Below are 21,273 nucleotides of genomic sequence, written 5' to 3'. Positions count from 1 at the left end.
ATTGTAAGCCCTCGCGGGCAGGGTCCTCTTCCCCCATGTACCAGTCTGTCTTTTGCCTTCATGTAATGTTTTCTGATCTTGTTTTGTTCCTGCCTGTTGCCTATTATTGTATTTATAAATAAATAATAATAATAATAAAAAATGTATCCAAAAAACACAGGTAGTTTTTTACAAAAACAGTGCCTCCCCTGTCCTGTGTGGTATTACAATTTGGCTCCATTCACTTCACCGGAATTAAACTGTAAAACCCCACACCCAAACTGAAGACAAGAGTGGTGGTGTTTCTAGAAGAACCTGTATAACCCCTTCATGGATGTGAATGTGCGTAAAAATCAAGAGAATTGAGAAGCCGTTAAAGGGAACCAATCACGCTAAAATTGGCCATAAAGCTAGAAAACGTGCTGGTACATCACCCAGCACGCTTCCAAAACATACCCTTGTAGCCTGCGTCCCCTGTACAATAGACCGCAAGTTAGTTTACACATCTCGCTGTATGTAAATTACCAGCCAAGTAGTCATAGTGGGCGTGTGGCTGGTCTATTAGTAATGGTCCTGGGCTGGTTTCGGCGCTGTACTCATGCCCCTCTGGGGGTGTGGAAAAGCGCCGCATGCTGATGTCACCCGGGTGGGCGGCATTGCATGTCTGCGACGCCGACGTCTTTACTATGCTGCCCCATGCGCCAGCTGCAGCCAGAGAAGACGCTGCTGTACTGCGTCTGCAGCGGCGTGGTACAGCAGTGGCTTCTCCCCCCGCCTGAACCCGCCCAGGACCGTGACTAATAGACCAGCCACACGCCCCCACCGTGACTACTTAGCTGGTAATTTACATACAGCGCAGGAGAGATTGTTGAACTAACTTTGCGGTCTATATGTACAGGGGACGCAGGCTACAGTGGGTATGTTGGGAAGCGTGCTGGGTGATTGTACCGGCACGTTCCTTAGGGCCCTATTCCACTGGACAATTATCGTTCAGAATCTCGTTAAATCGTTCAAATCTATACGATAATCGTTCGGTTGAAATGCAGTTAAGGATTAACGAACCAAACGAGAAATCTTTGATCGCTTCATAAGACCTGGACCTATTTTTATTTGTTGCTCGTTCGCAAAACGTTGTTCGGTCATTTGCAGTAGATACGAACGCAGTAGCGAAGAAATAGCGATGAGAAAACGATCGCAAATACGATCATAAGTAATGATATCGTTCCATGGAAATGAGGTGAACGTTTTCAGGTCTTTTGCAATAGCGGTCGTTTGAGATGTTAAATCGTTACCGATTATGCAAACGATAATCGTCCGGTGGAATAGGGCCCTTAGCTTTGTGGCCAATTTTAGCGTGATTGGTTCTCTTAAAAGGATGCATTTAAAAAAACAATGGTTGACCTCAGGGAGATCAACCAAAACACTGCAGAGACATCACCACGTGTTCTCAACGTCAGGGCATCTAGGAACATTGCCCCTGGGAAGTCAAATATGCAAAAATACTGCAGAGACACCAACGTGTGTATCTCAATGTCAGTAAGCTAGCCAGATCTTCCTCAGGGAAGAAACAACCATCCATCTATCCACAGACAGCTGTTTCAAGGTATTTGCCCCTTATCAGTGTTGAGTCGGGTTCTGGCAAGTGGGAGCAAAGCCTAGTAAGTGCATTCTGTCATGGTTTTCGGCATTCTCCTGGACAAAACTACATGCTGTGTTATTCTGTGTGGGATCTTTGACAAAATCTGCAACAGAATTTTCTAACAGCGCTGAAAAGGACCTGGGGGTATTGGGGGTAGTAATCAGCAAGCGGGAGCAAAGGCTAATAACATCATGGGATGCATCTAAAGAGGCCAAAATGCTAAAGATGAGAACAAAGTTTTGCCTGGTCAGAACACAATATGAAATGTACAGCACCGAGCAACCGTATATAAGAAGGATGCATACCAAGACAGTTTATCAGATTTAGTTTACAAAAAGGACGTCTTAGGGGCGATCTGATCACAATGTACAAATATATGTACAGAGATCTTTCTAGTGATCTACTTACACCTAAGTCTGTAACCATGACAAGGGGGCATCCTCTATGTCAGAAGGAAATAAGGTTTCACCATCAGCATAGACGGGGATTCTTTACTGTTAGAGCAAATAGACTATGGAACTCTCTGCCACATCATGTTGTCATGGCTACTTTGATTAAATAAGTTTAGGGGATGCCTGGATTTTTTTTCTCCATAAATATAATATTACAAGTTGTGGGCACTAGATTACATGTGATAGGACGCTGATCTAGGGATTTATTCTGGCATACTGGAGTCAGGAAGGAATATTTCTCCCAGTGATGGAGCAATTGGCATCTGGCTCATGAGGTTATTTGCCTTTCTCTAGGTCAGCACAGTAGGGTTATAGGTTGTTTCTCTTATCTTCCTTAAACCTTACTAAATATTTAACTATGTAAATTCTAACACAGATGTGAACGCTTGCATAGTAGCTGATTTACTGTACATAATCCTTACCTTTTTCTTTGCTCTCATTTTCCAAGTGGTTACTACTACTGGAACTGATACTGCATCAAATCCAGTAGGTGAAGATTTCCCTCTGACTGCAGATCTTGTAATTCACAAGAAACACTGTCTACTTCAATTGTGCTATTTGTTTCACTCTTCATGCTTTCAACTTCCTCTGGTTCGTTTCCACATTTTCCAGGCTTTCAATGGTTGACTGTGTTCTTCTGTATTCACTTGAAGATAAGGTGACTCTGGCGTCGTAGGGGGTGTATTCAGCACTGAATTACTACCACTGCTGGGAAAGTCAACTTTTTTATCACCAAACTCAACTGTTTTCTCATCAGCTGCTTTAAACTCAATGCCATCAGTTATAGGTTTTAGAAACTCTGCTGACAAATCTCTACTTTCATCTTTGACTGGCTGGGCAGTCGAATAAGAGAAGCATCATCTCGATTCACACGAGGTGGAGATGCTGCCTCCTTCTGTATCAGAGTCAGAGAAAGTTTCTTCAAGTCTTTTTTAGGCCACTGTCCTTGAATACTGGACCAAACATCTTTGCGCTCTTTAGCCCGAGCCCTTTCCTCTGAATAATTTAATAGTTTTGTTCTTTTTTCCTGCATATCTGCTAAGCTTGTGTAGAAGCTCGATGCTCGTAAAGTTTTTCTTTTTGTCATCTGAACTGCTTTTTTTTACAAATAAACCTTTTGGTTTGGGCGTTTCCTCATCAGAAGAAGAAGTGATTGGGTCAACTTCGAACTGATCAAGCGGTCTCTTTGGAATTTGTTATTTTCATCCTTTAAGTTCGAAGTTAAGAGTTTTCCACAATCTACTGTTTTTTTCCTGCCACATTTAGACTGTGATTTGGTTACTTTATCTACAAAGTCTTTAACAAGCTTTTTCCGTCTTGGAGTCTCCAGTTCAGAGTCTGTGTCATCTGTAGACTCCTTCTCTTGTTTCACAGCCGAGTGTTTTGAATCGATTTTTTTACTGTTTACTCTAAAGTAATTTTCTTCCATTCCTGTGACACCGTTCTCTTCTGTTTTGTGTAGTCATGTCGCTCTTAGTAATGCTCGTTTTTTGATCGGTTTCACTGTCATCTGCAGAATTTTCCGTAGCTGCAAGAAGTGATGTGATGTATATGTATACATATATATAAAACACATATAGCAACTGCTGTAGAAAGATCAAATTGTGTATAAAGAAGACATAAAAGTACATATCACTCAGATCAATACTCACCAGATTACAGTTATTACATTAAAGCGTACCTGTCATGAACAAGTATGCTCACCCGATTGACGTGAAATCCATTCTGCCAACGGAAGTTTGGGTATCGAGGAATACAACTAAGCCGGGTCATTATTGACCTGGTGTGGTCGTATCCAAGGATACCTGAATAGGTATACTGCGGGAGGATTTCCTAACATACACTTTCAATAGAAGGCTCTGACAAGTATACACATACATCAACCAGACAAAAAAAAAACACTGTATGTTACCCTTTTCTATGCAATGCCTCTGCACAAAATATGATATATACCAGTCTAGGAGATGCCAAAAGGACTCACATATGCCATCTGTTGGGCGAAAGTGTATGGCTATGCTATGACGTGTCTAGTACAATTGAATTTAGTGTTTAAGCACGACTACAGGAACATTTCTGTCAACTAGTTCTATAAGTAAAAACAAGAGTAAGGGCCCTATTATAAGGAGCAATTATCTGCCCCATCAGGCAAAATCGGTCAGACATCGCCCCATGTAATAAAGACAACGATCAGCCGAGGAGCCGAACATCGGCTGATTGTTGTCTTTCAGCAAGTTTGAAAATCATTGACTGCCAACGCCAATTGCTCTCTTTTCCAGAGTGATCTCTGGAAAAGTAAAAGTAAGATAAGGGCCCTTTTACACAGGTTGACCTAATGATGCAAGCAAAGTCTTTTACCAAGCTCAGTCCTATGTGCAGCCAGGCCAGGTGAACGATCAATGTAATGTTCATGAAACTTATTTACTTCATCATAGTTAGCTGCACATTTGTGATTATGTGAGGCTGACTAACAATGATTTAAAAGGAAACTCAGCAGGTACAAACAAACCTGTTAATATCTCTCTATAGCCGCCTACCTCATCTTTCCGGCATTAGTCTTTTCTTTGGTGGCTTTGCCATTTTTGAGAAGGAAAGTAATATGTAAATGAGCTGGTTGGGAGCACTGGGGGCAATTATTAACACTGGAGGGCCGAGGAACGCCTCCAGTGCTCCTAACAAGCTCATTTACCTATTATTTTTTATGAAAGTTCTCAACAACAATTGGACCAACAAAGAAAAGAAGACAGCCACCAGAAGGATGAGGTACACAGATGCAGGGAGATATCAGCAGGATCATTTGGACAAACCTGCTGATAGTTTCCCTTTCACTGGCCAAGCAGAAGTTGTAATCAGCTGTGGAACTCGTTTTTTTGATCGCTGCCCTTTAACATAAAACTATTTTTGGCAGTGAGCGTTCCGATCTGCTGATAATTGGCTTATGTAAAAGGACCCTAAATTAATCAGAGTTACTATAGTTCATACTCTGGCAACAGATTATTATTTTTCATATGATGATGGTAAACTACAACTACTAGTGATAACTGTAAAATGACAACAGTTTTACTAGGACCCATCAAAATAGATTGAATGAGATAAAAAAAAACAAAAAAACATTTAAGGATAAAAACTAAAAAGAACCTTAGGCTGATGGAAGTAATACAGAAGGTAACTGTGCTCTAAGTAAAACCTACCAGTACTGGTCATAGATTTTAGTGATCACTGTTTTCCCAACATGCTGCTACTCTGTCTTCTATATTATGCTTTCCTAGCCTACATTCAAACTATGTTCAGTAGTTTTTCAGGACTGTATATGATCTCTGCAATCATCCGCAATCCGCAAAAGAATTGTCCGTACTGCATTCGTATATGGTCTGTACTAGAACTTGTCAGTAATTATCGTGAATCCGTAAAACACGGATTACAGATCTAAAAAACTATGGACAGTGTGAAAAAGCCCAATAGAAATCAATTGGCCTTAAGTCTATAACTGCAGATCCACATTACCAAGCAAACTTACGGAAAGTGTGAATGTAGCCTTACTCTGCTTAATTTTTTTTAAATACTTAAATGGGGAGAGATCAATAAATTTAGGATGACTAAATGTGGAGAAAGGATGACTGTGTTTCATTGAAAATAAGAGCTAGCTTCATTTTAAAAAAAAAAAAAAAAAAAAAAAAGGTCCTAGTTACAGTCAGCTGACCAGATCCCTGACACTGGGTGCTGAGCATCAGCCAATCCGTGCCGGACTTGTTATGCCCTGCCCCCAACTTCTCAATACAAGCTGCAGGAGAGGCAGGAGTGGTAAGAAGATGGGGGGGGGGGCAGTATGGGGACTAACTGCAGAGGGAGATTATACAGTATGGGAGAAGAACTACAGAGGGACTTACATCAAAGGAGCCTAACAACAGTGGGACATACAGTATTGGTGGCTAACTACCGTATAGAGTGGGGCTACAGTGTAAAGGTATACTGTGTTTCTCAGAAAATAAGACCTACCTAAAAAAAAAGCCCTATGCCTTTTTCAGAGAAAAAAATAAAATAATGTCTTATTTTTGGAGAAACATGGTAGAAGTCATCAGGGACCACCCCAGTGACTTGCCGCTGGACAGTGTTGTGAGCATTATTTCTCTGAAACACTGCAGTGGTTCAGAGTATAAAATATACCATTGTACAAAGGAAGCCTTTTAAGTGTTTCAAGCTACCCGAGGTTCAGACAGCATGAAACTGAAGATAGGCTCCCTTTAATGAATAAATCAGAGGCGTGGACTGCTGCCTGGTCTGCTCCTATGAATGTTCTTATCTTTTGTGCTATTATGTTATATGTACCTTGAAGACCATTCAAAATAGAAGTAATTTCTAATGGCTTCAATGGACCTGAGCCAGAATTTTTACTTTCTGAAGAATCAAATGGTGACTCGTCCAAATCACATGACTGGAATAAAGGTCGTGAAAATAGTCTGCACTGTTTCGGGCAGTTTTCATCTTTTTCTGACTTGGATTTGCTGTTATCTGTTTCCATCTTACTCTGTAAAAAAAGAAGAAAAAAAAAAAAGATTGTGAGAATGCTATATACCTGTTTTAGAAGAAATATTTTTTAAAAAACAAGTTAGTAAATATAAATGAAAGAAAAAAGAAAGCTAACATGCATATGTGTTCACAACGATTTAGAAAAAGGAACATTATCAAAGAGATCCTCAGCTATCATGGCTTAGAGCCTAGAGGGCCAAAAAATCCAGAAATGTCATAAAAATAATCTACTTTCACTTTGCCTACAGGAGCAATGAGGCCAGAAGTTGTAATTATAATAGTGTAATGGTTTTTTCCTTCAAATCAACTAGTGTCAACAAGTGTTATAGATTTTTAATTCAAGTCTTCCAGTCCAGTATCAGCTGCTGTATGTCCTGCAGGAAGTGGTGTATTGTTTCCTGTCTAACACAGTGCTCTCTGCTGCCACCCCTGTACACATCAGGAACTGTCCAGAGCAGGAGCAAATTCCCATAGAAAACATCTCCTGCTCTGGACAGTTCCTGACATGAACAGAGGTGTCAGCAGAGAGCACTGTGTAAGACTGGAGAGAATACACCACTTCCTGCAGGACATATAGCTGCTAAGTACTTGAAGATTGGAGATTGCAAATTGCAAATCTATATAGCTTTCTGACACCAGATGATTTGAAAGATATTTTTCTACTGAAGTTAGAAACAGAAGATTGTAGAAGAAAAATCTAGTCTGCCCTTTTAGTATTACCTTCTTCTTCTTATCTTTGGATAGATATATGTTTATCCCCGGCATGTTTATATTCTGTTATTGTAGAATTATCAACCACATCTGCTGGACGTTTGTTCCAAGCATCTACTACTCTTTTAATAAAGTAATATTTTCTCACATTGCTTCTGATCTTTCCCCCAACTAACATCTCACTCTAAAACTCTAAAAACACTTCCCCCGAACCTTATTTAGTAATTTAACATAATTAAAAGTTTCAATCATGTTCCCCCTTTCTCTTCTTTCCTCCAGACTATACAAATTCAAACCTTAAGTCTTTCCTGATATATTTTATGCCCGACTCCCTCCCCCATTTTTTAATCCAGTCTTTGGACCCGTTCTATTTTATCAATATCCTTTTTTAGGTGAGGTCTCCAGAACAGGACTGAGTATTCCAGATGTGGCTTCACCAGAGCTCTATACAGCAGGATCACAATCTCCCTCTTCCTACTGGTTATACCTCTAGCTATACAGCCCAGCAAATGATTTGCTTTCCCTACTGCCTGGTTGCACTGGTGACTCATTTTAAGGTTGACAGAGATCACTACCCCTAAATCCTTCTCCTCTGCAGCCTTTGCCAACAAAGAACTGCTTGCTATAATACTCGGATGGAGAATTCCTTCTCCCCAAGTGCATTATTTTACTTTTGGAAACATTGAACTGCAGTTTCCATTGTTTGGACAACTTATCTAGCAAAGCTAAATCATTTTCCATATTACTGACACCTCCGGGAATATCAATAAGAGCCACTTCCTCGTGCAAAAGTGCGTGTAAAGGGGGCCTGCCACCCCACGTATCGCTACACAGCATGTGAACATGGACGTTCCATCAAAAGTTTGTTCCGAATGGACCAGAAAAGCTCTTAGTGAGCCGTGGACTTGAATTTGTTTTCCTTGTTTATGGTGCGTTCACACCTACAGGATCTGCAGCTGATTTCTGCAGCAGATTTCATTTAAATAACTGAACACAGCATCAAATCTGCTGCAGATCTGCTGCAGATCCTGTAGGTGTGAACGCAGTGTTTTTTGCAAAAGTGGTGAAAATGTCTACTGAATGTAAGATGTAAATTTGTCATCCATAAAAATTGCATTAGATATATTTACGTGTTGTTTACATTGGACCTCCAGGAATATCAGCAAACAAAGAAACCTTAACTACCAAACTTTCTTCTATGTCATTTACAAACATATTAAAAAGAATAGGACCCAGAACAGACCCTTGTGGCACACCACTGGTAACCAGTCTCTGCTCAGAAGATACACCATTAACAAACCTCTGATATCTATCCTTCAGCCAACAATAAATTCACTGAACTATCCAGTCCAAACTTCTCTATCAGCTCTCCATGGAGAACTGTATCAAAGGCTTTGCTGAAGTCCAGATAGGCAATATCCACAGCATCACCTACATCCAGCACTTTTATAACATATTCAAAGAAATCACATTAGTCTGACATGATCTGCCTGCAGTAAAGCTATGCTGGTTTGGATCCATCAAATTGTTGATTCTTAGGTGATCCATTATATTCTTTTTAGGAGAGTTTTCATCATTTTTACTACAGATGTTAAGCTCACTGGCCTGTAGTTACTGGGCTCTTCTCTACTACCCTTCTTGTGGATGGGTATAACATTGGCTGTTCTCCAAGCAGGAACATCTCCAGTTAGGAGAATTGGTTATACAGGGGGGGCAGCAATCACAGATCTGAGTTCTTTAAGAACCCTGGTGTGGACACCATCTGGACCCATCACCTTATTCAACTTTAAATAGGAAAGTTCCTCTGACAGTCAGCTTTTACTGAGCCCCAAGCCGTTTCAGACATGGGAGGCTGGAAGTAAGCATTAAGGGGCGATATGGCCTTGTCTGCTACCACCAACATTTGTGTCTTCCCAGTCCTTTGCTCTAGCACTACTGAAAAGCACTATACAGAGCAGGGTCCCGTTTCCCCCTGTACTGTATATTCTTATACATGGGGGAGTTACCCTCCTGTGTATATCGCTGTCCCCACTCATTGATGATCCGATCTGCACCCGCAGGCCCCCTAGTTGTCTTCTGCACTGTGCAGTAGGGATCGGGCTCCTATCATTGACTCAGCGGACGTAATCTCAGCACTTTCCCCCCTAGGCTCCTCATTGCTACTTTTTGCAGCTTTAGCCCTTCTGTCCCCTGGCACTTCTTTCAGCTCTCTGCGCTCTTATAAACCTGCTCTGTGCTTGCTGGTTTCCGCTAGCCCTGTCTCCTCTGCCCTGCAATGTGCTTAAAAATAAAACTGCAATACAGACTGCAAAGCAGGTGCAATCTTCCCTACAATGAGGGGTCCTTTAAAGAATTACGGTATTTAATCAGACACTGAGATCTAGAATTAACATGGAAAAGTGAAGAATGTCACTGCAAGAGCATTTGTGGCGTCTGGTACCATAGATATTTTACCCTATCGAGTGGCAAAACTTGAGCCAAGATGATTGTGTATTGCATCAGACAGCTCGGTCTGTGGACTCGATGTATGTTCTACGAATCTAATTACATTGAGGTTACATTACTATCAGAGGCTGTGTGCACTGTGGAGAGGCTAATGCTAATGTGAGTGGATTCTAAAGACAGATGTCACTCTGCATGCTAAGGCTATGTTCCCAAAATTTAAGAATAAGGGCAAGCAATGGCCATATACACTCCTAATACAGTACTCCATTCACCAACAGTGCACATACCATATGGAATGACAACCATCTAAATAATGAGGCTATGTTTACACACCTTCAAGATGATGGCCGTTTTATTGGAAGGACGGGATTTAAAGTAAAATAACAGCTGTTGCTATACAAATAACTTCTGCTATTATAAAATAGTAAACGGCCATTATCTTGGGAACATGGGAACATAGCCTAATATAGTGTCCGAGCCAAAGGGATTGAACAGGAAATAAAAATACCTTAATTTTTCTCCTATGTTTTATTTTCGGTACATTTTTATCTGCCGGCCTGATGGTCTTGTCAGCTTTTAAAAATTCTTCGTATCTAGAAGTTCAAGAGTAAATAAATGAAGTTTGATTTCTCTGTGAAGTTAGAGGGGCAGTTATCTCGCATGCACAAGCACTACATGGAGAGGATACACACATTTAAGTTTCCTTAAACATTAATCAGCATAGTCGCCTACAAACGAGAGCTGATCAGCGAGATCAGTGCAGTGCCTTTACACGGCACAGCAAATCCAGTGGCCAGGCTGCAGGAACGATCCTTGTATTGATTGTGCAGCCGTGGTAGCTGACAGCACAGATATGTATATATGGAATATAATGGCTGTCAATCATTCTGGAGTGGACAAGGCCTGAAGATAGAGCAGAGACCGAATGCCAGATCATAATCAGCGCGAATGGTGAGTATAAACTGCTGCTTGTGATAGATAGATATATACACACACACACACAATTTTCCCATAAGAAATCATTGAAATGCAGACAATTGGTTCCACACCCCCAAAATAATGATTTTTTATTCTGAATAACATGTAAAACAAATGAAACAAACTGCAGAATATGTCATTATATGTTACTGTAGAGTATAGCAATCAGCATGTGGAGTATAATGTATAGTAAGTGCAAAAACCTGAAAAAACAGCAGCAGTCTGTAAATACAGGAAGGAGCTGTAGATCCCCATAATGCAGTAGAGTAGTACAACAGGCTTCTTTCAGAGGTCTGTGTGGTAACATGACAACAATGGGGAAGGGGTGCGTGTTTAGCATGGACCAATCAGTAAGTGAGAATCACAGAGCTGTGCAGGAGGACAGTGACAGAGACTTTTCTATACAGCAATGTAAATATGTAAGTGCAGGCCCATTATAGCAGGGATGAAGAGAATGGGAAACACAAGGGCTGACAGAGACTGCATGGAGCATGAAGGAATGAGCAGGACAGATGTGGGCACATAGATGTAGCACTTTAACCCCTCCGGGGACAAAGGGGATAAAGCTATGGAGAGATTACCTCCACAGTCCTGTCCCCTGATGTAAGCCCCAGACTGAAGTGGATCTGCTATGATTTGGAAGGTGAGGAAGAATCCCTGGGTCAGAGTACAGTGCTGCAGACCCCACTATGCAGACCATGCCCCTCCCACTAAGTACAGGGAGCTCTCAAACCAAGTTACAATTTATATATATATATATATATATATATATATATTTATTTTAATATATATATATATATATATATATATACCCCAGAATCCAATATATACATATCTGTGCTGTCAGTTTTGTTTTATCGTTATCTGCCTCATATAACCCTGTTTATACAGGAAGATGTGCTGCTGATCAGGGCTGTGGAGTCGGAGTTGTGGAGTTAGAGCTAGTTTTAATATGTTCTAATATGAAGATATTCTGTGTAATATAGAGAAGGAAGAGACGCCATATGTAGTGTAGCAGTAACTGCTGTTCTCAATGTGATATTTTCTCTCTGGGATAAAACTGTGTGTTTTTCTTTAGTGTGCTATGGTTGTATGAGTGTATGTGTGTGCTATGGCTTCAGCAGGCTATGTGTGTGTGTGCGTGCTATGGCTGCAGCAGGCTGTGTGTGTGTGTGTGGTGCTATGGCTGTATGTGTGTGAAATTAAAGGGGTATTCTGGGCAACAGTGAAAAATCCAGGGAGGACAGTAGGTGGTTAGATCATAAAAATGAAGTCCTATTTACCCGTCCCCCGCGGGGCTGCCGATCCTGTGATATCAGAGACCCACTCAGAAATGCCCACTCAGCCAATCAGTAACTAAGGCGGGACACAGTTGTAGGCTCTGACTGGCTGAGCGGGTAGTTCCTGTGGGGATGCAATGATTCAGGAGCACAGACGCTGATAAATTTGGGCCTCTATATCACAGGTATCTGGCATCTTTGTGTATGGTGAATATTTAGTTAGAAACATAGAAGATTGTCAGCAGAAAAAGACCACCTACTCCATCTAGTCTAGTTGTGAGTAGTTCAGGACATGGAGACTGGAGACTGGCTGCATCCACGGCACACACAGGAGAATCTACTTTATATCTTTCCTTATTCACTCATAAGTCACCCCAGAATAGTGTAGGACATTAGGAATAAGCTACTGAGCCTGTTCTACTTTACACCAGTTTGATAAATAACTCCTGTGGTGTCTGACTGGCAATTTATGAAGGAGTTGGAGTCTGAGTCAATCCCTGAGAAAATTTAGGAGTCGGAGCTAAAGCTTACTGACTCCACAGCCCTGCTGAAAATAACGATAAATTTTTAAACAGGCTCCACCAGCTGAGGATCAGATGTTGTCCCGTCCTCCCTGATCGCTGTCACTTTTCCACAGGCTAATCATCAACACACTCTGCTGATAATCGGCCTGAGTAAAAGGCCCTTAACCCCTTGCCTCTTTAGCCTGTTTTGGCCTTAATGCCCAGGGCCTATTTTTAAAATCTGACCTGTTTCTCTTTATGTAGTTATAACTCTGCAATGCTTTTAACGATCGCAGTTATTCTGATATTGTTTTTTGTAACATATTCCTCTTTATGTTTGTGTAATACTTTGGTTGATACACTCAACCAAAGTATGTGTAAAAAACACATTTGCGCAGAAATTTAAAAAATTTACATTTCTTTATATTCAAAATTCTCTTTTCCTAAGAAAATTAGTCATGCCACATAAACTAATTATTACTGCAAGATTTACAACATGTCTGGAAATTTTGAAGCGATTTTTAAAATTTTCATAAAAAGAGCCGAGAACAAAGGATTGCTCAGCGGGGGAGCTATTCAGAGCCCTAATTAGAGGTCAGAGAGGTCTGTGGTGACTGTCAGAGGAGAGAGCCTGCGATGTGAATGTAAATTAACTCTTTGTTGTCCTGTTTTGCTGCTTTTACTTTCTCTCTCCATAGGAAAACCATGAAGACAGGGGGGAGAGCTTCAAACTGCTTTTTCATGATAAAAATTCATTTTTCGGCTAATAAACCCAATTACAAATGTTCTTAAAATCGCCTGGACTATTGATTTCTGCAATAAAAATTTTAACGACAGTGACAGTACCGGTACATCATGGATCACTGTCACTTAAGGACCCATGACGTACCGGTACGCGGGTCCTTTAAGAGGGCGCCGCGGACCGGCCGCATGCGATCGGGAGAGATGGCCTTCAGAAATACACTGCAGGCCATCTCTCCCTGTCGGCATGGGGGGTTGTTAACCCCCCCTCATGCCGAAGATCGCCGCTATTGGCTTATCAGTTCAGATCAGCCAATAGCGGCGATCGGAATCTTTCCGGGCCATCGGTGACCCGATGACCCGGAAAAAATGGCGGTCGGTGCTGTCCGAGGACGGCACCGACCGCCATTACTGTAAAAAGTAATGGTGGTCAGGGTGCCACCGGCCCGATCGCCGTGAACGGCCGTCCGGTACCGGCCGGCTGTTCACGGCGATCAAGGTCCCCAAAAGTTATAAATACCTGCTCCGGACCCCTCAGCTAGGTGGCTGAGGGGTCCAGAGCAGGTATTTGTACATTACTCACCTGTCCCGGGGTCCTGATCGGCGTCTTCCGGGTTCGTGGCGTCCTCATCTACTGGTCGGGCCTTCGGCTCCTTCCGTGACGTCCCGTTCGGCTTTTTTCGGCTCCAGCATCGTCTTTTTTCGGATCTTGCGCTCTGCTTCCCTCTAGCGGCTGATAAGTGTAATACACTTATCAGCAGCTATAGGGATGTTCAGTATGTAATAAAGGTTTTTTTTTTTCCAAATTTTTTTTTTTCTAATTTCCGCACCCTATCGCCGCTGAGTGTTGATCAGCATCGCACGAAAGTGCGCTGCTAATCAGCAACTCCTCCTTTTTGGCGTAGGGTGTTTTTTTTCTATATCCTACTGCCACGGTCTGCTGATAAGTGCCGCACATAGGTGCGAAAGTTATTAGCAACACCATTTTTGGCGTAGGGTTTTTTTTTTATACTTACTGTAAAAAAACACGTAAAAAACACTACATTACACTACATTGAATAAAGTTTGACACTACACCACTACATACCCCATATACAAATCCCTATATAAAAGTGGCCCCCGGCGTGTTTTCGGTATCGGACGCATACGCTATTATTGCCTCCGACACCGAAACAGCCAGTGAGGATGAGTGGGGGGGATCCTTCGTTCCTCCATTCATCCTCATCCTCCAGTGACGTGTCTGGGGGTAGCGTAGCGTACGCTGCCTCCCAGACACGTCTTTTCTGCCAGTACCGTCCCAATAAGAGATGACGGTATGTCGTGAAATTCTACTAACTCTGTGAGTACCTCAGGGTACATTTACAGATTTAGGGTACGTGCACACTGTGGAATGGCGAAGGATAACCCTTTGTGCATTCCGCAGCTGGCACCCGCCGCCGGACTGATGCAGGCGAGTGTCTCCACCCGTGTCATAGACTCCATGTTATGCACGGGCGGATTCCATCGTTCGTCCAAAGAATGAATACGTTGGACGGAGAGCGGAATCCGCCTGTGCATAGAATGGAGTCTATGACGGACAGAGACGCGCGCCCGCATCAGTCCGCCGGTGGGTGCCAGCTGCGGAATGCACAAAGGGTTATCCTTCGCTTTTCCGCAGTGTGTATGAAGGAAGGGACAGCCGAATCTAGCCCCCACAATCCCCCCCCCCATCCTCCGAGATAGTGGGAAGATCGATCGGAACTGATCTTCCCACTGCTGGATAAAGGTTACCACCTGTACGGTGATAACTTTTATACCAGCACCCTCCTCTTCCGGTCCCTCGCTGCCTGATCTACTGTAGCTTGCGGCACGATCCGAAAATATCAGAAGCAGTAATAGAGCTCTAATATTTAGCAACCATGGAGCGGACCCAGCGCTTCTGGATATGAAGGACCCCGTATCGCACCAGGGCAACATTTTCCAGGTGATGTCCCCCACACTGGAAAACAGGAGACCCCAGAAGAAGTGCAGAGTGTGGCGTAACAGGGGGATCAGGAAGGACGCCATGTTCCAGTGTGACGCCTGTCCTGATCACCCCGGCCTCTGCATACTGGATCGCTTCAAGGCGTACTACACGTCATTGGAGTTCTACATTTTCAAAATTCTTTCCCTTATTCCTATTTCAGGGGTCACGTTGATCCAGGGATTATTCTGATCGCCATTATCGAGTCGGGAAGGAATTTTTTTCCCTGTGATAAGGCTACTGTCGTCTGCCTTACGAGGGTTTTTTGCCTTCCTCTGGATCAACACATTTTGAATTTGATGGACACCTGTCATTTTCAACCTTATAAACTAATAATTGGCCTAATACCCCCAAATAAATTAGAATGGTCCCTTTTCCCCAGCTAAATAGGTATGGCCGCCATTCCCATTAGAGCAGTGATTTTCAACCAGTGTGCCGTGCCACATGGTCGGGTGTGCCGCGGGGAAAGTTCCCCAAACTATGGTGCCCCTGTGAAACAGGAGAAAACAATAGGGGAGAGAAACCTGGGGATGGGGGAGAAACAGGGGAGAGAAGCAGGGGGGAGAGAAACATGGGGATGGGGGAAACAGGGGAGAGAAGCAGGGGGGGAGAGAAGTTTGGTGTAGAGAAGCAGAGGGGGAGAGAAGTATGGTGGAGAGAAGCACGCGGGAGAGAAGCACGGGGGAGAGAAGCACGGGGGAGAGAAGCACAGGGGAGAGAAGCACGGGGGAGAAGTATGGTGGAGAGAAGCACAGGACAGAAGCACAGGGGGGAGAAGAAAACAGGCCCAGGTTTCATACTGAGTGAGTATAAATACATTTAGAATCTAGATTATTAACTATATGTATAATATGTACTGTTTTAGTGTCATTTTGGTTGGTGGTGTGCCCCGGGATTTTTTAAGTATAAAAAGTGTGCCGTGGCTCAAAAAAGGTTGAAAATCACTGCATTAGAGGATGCCATGATGCAATTATAAACCCTCTGTGCTGCCAGGGCAGTAGAAACCCCCCACAAGTGACCCCATTCTGGAAAGCAGACGCCATAAGGAATCTAACGAGAGTGGCAGCGGGGATATGGCCCCCTGGTGACGGCATTTGTGCCGTGAAATTGAAAAAAATTTTATTTTTTATTTTCACAACACATGTTCTACACATGTGCCCATCACCAGTGGGGTCCATATGCTCACTGTACCCCTTGTTGGATTCCTTATGGGGTGTAATTTCCAGAATGGGGTCACTTGTGGGGGGTTTCTACTGTCCTGGCAGCACAGGAGCTTTGTAATTGCGACATGGCCTCCATCCTCCATTCCAGCCTCTAAATGGCGCTCTGTCCCTTTGGTGGCTTGCCCTGTGCCCATATGGCACATTATGTCCACATGTGGGGTATTTTCGTACTCAGGGGAAATTACTCTACACGTTTTGCGTTTATATTCTTTTTTAAACCCTTGTGGAAATGGAAAAAAATCCAGACCAACATTTAGTGTAATTTTTAAAAAATCTTTACTCTAAATCATTGATCTTGTCATGATTTTTTCATTTTCACAAGGGGCTAAAAGATAAAAAAACACAAAATGTGTAGAGCAATTTCCCCTGAGTACGGAAATACCCCACATGTGGACATAAAGTGCCATGCGGGTGCAGGGTAAGCCTCCAAAGGGAAGGAGCGCCATTTGGCTTTTTTGAGGCTGGATTTGGCTGGAATGGATTTCTAGGGGCCATGTTGCATTTAAAAGGCCCCTGTGTTGCCAAGACAGTTGAAACCCCCCACAAGTGACCCCATTATGGAAACTACACCCCTCAAGGAATGTAACAAGGGGTGGAGTGAGCATATGGACCCCACTGGTGACGGGCACAAATGTGGAACAATGTGGCGTGAAAATGAAATATTAAATTTTTTACAGTATAATGTTGGTCTAGCCTTGAATTTATCATCATTTTCACAAGGGGTTAAAAGAGAAAAAAAAACACACAAAATGTGTAGAGCAATTTCCCCCAAGTCCGTAAATACCCCACATGTGGACATAAAGCGCCATGTGGGCGCAGGGCAAGCCTCCAAAGGGAAGGAGCGCCATTTGGATTTTGGAGGTTGGATTTGGCTAGAATGGATGATGAATGCCATGTCGCATTTACAGAGCCCTTGTGCTGCCAAGACAGTGGAAACCCCCCACAAGTGACCCCATTCTGGAAACTACACCCCTCAAGGAATCTAACAAGGGGTGCAATGAGTATATGGACCCCTTGATGACGGGCACATTTGTGCCGTAAAAGTGAAAAAATTAAATTTTTCACTTTCACGTCACATTGTTCCACATTTGTGCCCGTCAACAGTGGGGTCCATATGCTCACTGCACCCCTTGTTAGATTCCTTGAGGGGTGTAGTTTCCAGAATGGGGTCCCTTGTGGGGGGTTTCCAGTGTTTTGGCAGCACGAGGGCTCTGTAAATGCGACGTGGCCCTTGAAATCCATACCAGTGAAATCCAGCTTCCAAAAGCCAATTGGCGCTCCTTCCCTTTGGAGGCTCGTGCTGCGCCCGCTTGGCACTTTATGCCCACATGTGGGGTATTTCCGTACCCGGGAGAAACTGCGCTACATGTTTTGTGTTTTTTTTTTCCTTTTATCCCTTTGTGAAAATGAAAAATTGAAGGCTAGAACAACGTTTTAGTGTAAAAAATACTTTTGTCTTTTTTCACGCCACATTGTTCGGAAAATCTGTGAAGCACCTGTGGGGTCCAAATGCTCACCGCACCCCTTGTTACATTCCTTGAGGGGTGTAGTTTTCTAAATGGTGTCCCTTTAGGGGTGTTTTTTAGAGCCTCTGCCAACCTGAAGTGGTACAGTCAGAAATGACCAAATATAACGGAGCCATTGAAATTCACTAGGCGCTCCTTTATATCTGAGGCTTGTGGTTGCGTCAAATAGCGCAATAGGGCCACATATGGGGTATTTCTATAAACTGCAGAAACGGGGCAATAAATATTGGGGTGCATTTCTCTGGTAATAGGTTCAAAATTATGAAAAATATTGGATTACAATAAAATCTCTGCACAGAAAATTTTAATTTTCAAATTTCTTACACACTTAGCTTTTATTTCTGTGACTCCCCTAAAGGGTTAAAAAACTTTCTGGATGTGCTTTTGCAGAGTGTGGGGGGTGCAGTTTCTGAAATGGGGTGCTTTGTGGGGCTAACACACAGTCCCCTCAAATACACTTTAAGGCTGGGTTCACACACTGTATACTTCAGGCAGTATTTGGTCCTCAAGTCAGGTCCTCATAGCAACCAAAACCAGGAGTGGATTGAAAACACAGAAAGGCTCTGTTCACACAATGTTGAAATTGAGTGGATGGCCGTCATATAACGGTAAATAACTGCCATTATTTCAATATAACAGCCGTTGTTTTAAAATAACAGCAAAAATTTGCCATTAAATGACGGCCATCCACTCAATTACAACATTATGTGAACAGATCCTTTCTGTGTTTTCAATCCACTCCTGGTTTTGGTTGCTATACAGCCTCACAAATACACCCTCAAATACACTTTAAGGCTGGGTTCACACTATGTATATTTGAGGCTGTATTTGTGAGGCTGTATAGCAACCAAAACCAGGAGTGGATTGAAAACACAGAAAGGCTCTGTTCACATAATGTTGTAATTGAGTGGATGGCCATCATTTAATGGCAAATATTTGCTGTTATTTTAAAACAACGGCTGTGGTATTGAAATAATGGCCGTTATTTACTGTTATATGGCGGCCATCCACTCAATTTCAACATTGTGTGAACAGATCCTTTCTGTGTTTTCAATCCACTCCTGGTTTTGGTTGCTATGAGGACCTGACATGAGGACCAAATACTGCCTGAAATATACATAGTGTGAACCCAGCCTAGACCTGAACAGGTCCCTAAAAATATCTGATTTTGAAATTTTACTGAAAATTTGGAAATTTGCTGCTAATGTTTTACGCTTTCTATTGTCTAAAAAAAATGAAAGATAGTTTAATAAATGCCGCCAACATAAAGTAGACATGTTGCTAATGCTATTTAATATATAATTTATGTGGTATAACCATTTTCTGTATAAGCAGAAAAGTTTTAAAGTTGGAAAAATGCATTTTTTCACAATTTTTCCCGCTATTTTGGTTTTTTTCATAAAGATTCGTTATAAGTATCGACTCAAAATTACTAGAAATGTGAAGTACAATATGTCACGAGAAAACAGTCTCAGAATCAGACGGATAGGTAAAAGCATCCCGAAGTTATTAATGAATAAAGTGACACAGGTCATATTCATAAAATATGCTCCGGTCCTTAAAGGGGTTGTCCGGCGATAAAAAATTATTCACAGAATAACACACATTACAAAGTTATACAACTTTGTAATGTATGTTATGTCTGTGAATGGCCCCCTTCCCCGTGTTTCCCCCCACCCACGCTAGACCCGGAAGTGTGGTGCATTATACTCACCGCATCTCGTGTCGTCCACGGTCTCCGATCGTCAGCAGGCCTCCCGAAGAAGACGTCACTGCTGAGGATCGGAGACCGTGGTCGGCACGTGACAGGTAATGTATAGCGCACCACACTTCCGGGTACACGGGTGGGGGTGGTGGGACACGGGGAAGGGGGGCCATTCACAGACATAACATACATTACAAAGTTGTATAACTTTGTAATGTGTGTTATTCTGTAAATAATTTTTTATCGCCGGACAACCCCTTTAAGGCCATTTCAGGCCCGGTCCTTAAGGTGTTAAGCAACTTGGAGGGGAAGTTTTTTGGCAGATATAATATTTTAATTATTTACTATTTATTCCCCTTATTCCAATGCTTCTAGAAATCCCCCATATGTGGCTGCAGTGCGTCATCTGACTCAACCACAGGCCGCAGACATGACAGTTTTGTTTTATTTCAGTTTTGTTTTAGCCATTATCAGAGGCCTTGCAATGCCAAAATATTTGTGTAAGACAAGTTGACGTTTCCATTGGTACCATTCTGAGGGACATGTGACACCCTGACCATTTTTTATTACATTTTTTTAAGAGGTGGTATGAATAAAAAAAAGAAAAAAAAAAGAACACAATTTAGCAGCTGTTTTTCACCATTTTTTTGTACGCCATTTACTATACGTTACATATGACATGTTACTGTTATTGGTCAGGTCGGTACGAACACAGCGATATTCATTTTATATAGCTTTTGTTACAGTTTAAGGCATTTATTACTGTAAAAACTGTTTGTGTCTTGAAATTGTAAAAGCAGTAATATTTAAATTTTTTCGCCAATGGAGTTATGTGAGGGCTTTTATTTTTTTGCGGCATTTTTTGCTGACATTTTTGATGGTATACCTTTTGGGTACATCTGACCTTTCGATCATTTATAAAGGGGGATGGGGATTATGTATATTTATTTATTAAATTAATTAAATGATTGATTTAAATTATTTATTTTGTGCGGTGTTTAAACTTCACTTTTTCAGGTGCATCTATAATACATTACAGCACATAATCTGTGCTGTAATGCATTATAGAATGTACGAGCTGTCAGAACAGCTGACAGCTCCTTCATACGATTAGGTCATTGACTCATTGCAGGGCCTGACTGTTCTAATCCATAGCAGCCCAGTCGCATAAAGCAGCGTCTGGGTTGCTATGGGTTGCTTGCGTGGCTCCGGGGGGGGGGGGGGGAGGGTAGGAGGGAGCGGATCTCCCTCTGGTTGCCCCATAGACACTGCGGTGCTTATGGGGTTAACTGCCCGGGGAGCGGCTCCCCTCCGTGCAGGAACATCACTGTCCGATCGTTGTTAGCAACAGCGGGGGGAGGCAGGAAGAGAAGGACGTTTGGGCAATGTCATTATGCAGGAACTACCTGCATTACATGATGTTTCCCAAACGTCATTTTGCGGCAAGGGGTTAAAAAAGAGGTCAGACCGATTTTTTTAGCAAGTGCTGGGGAGGATAAAAGAAATAACATGCTCTTACCTCCCCGCTCCAGTGTTGGTGGCTGCATACCGCTGCTGCGTTTCCT

At 42.5% G+C, this 21,273-nt stretch overlaps 1 pseudogene; it reads right to left on the bottom strand.

The window, feature by feature from the left end:
* Positions 1 to 2,492: 2,492 nt before the first annotated feature.
* Positions 2,493 to 21,273, bottom strand: part of LOC138775931 (AT-rich interactive domain-containing protein 4B-like) — a 104,912-nt pseudogene continuing 86,131 nt past the window's right edge.

Source organism: Dendropsophus ebraccatus, unplaced genomic scaffold (assembly GCF_027789765.1).
Source record: "Dendropsophus ebraccatus isolate aDenEbr1 unplaced genomic scaffold, aDenEbr1.pat pat_scaffold_390_ctg1, whole genome shotgun sequence".
Classification (NCBI taxonomy): Eukaryota; Metazoa; Chordata; class Amphibia; order Anura; family Hylidae; genus Dendropsophus; species Dendropsophus ebraccatus.
This window is presented reverse-complemented; position numbering and strand designations above follow the sequence as displayed.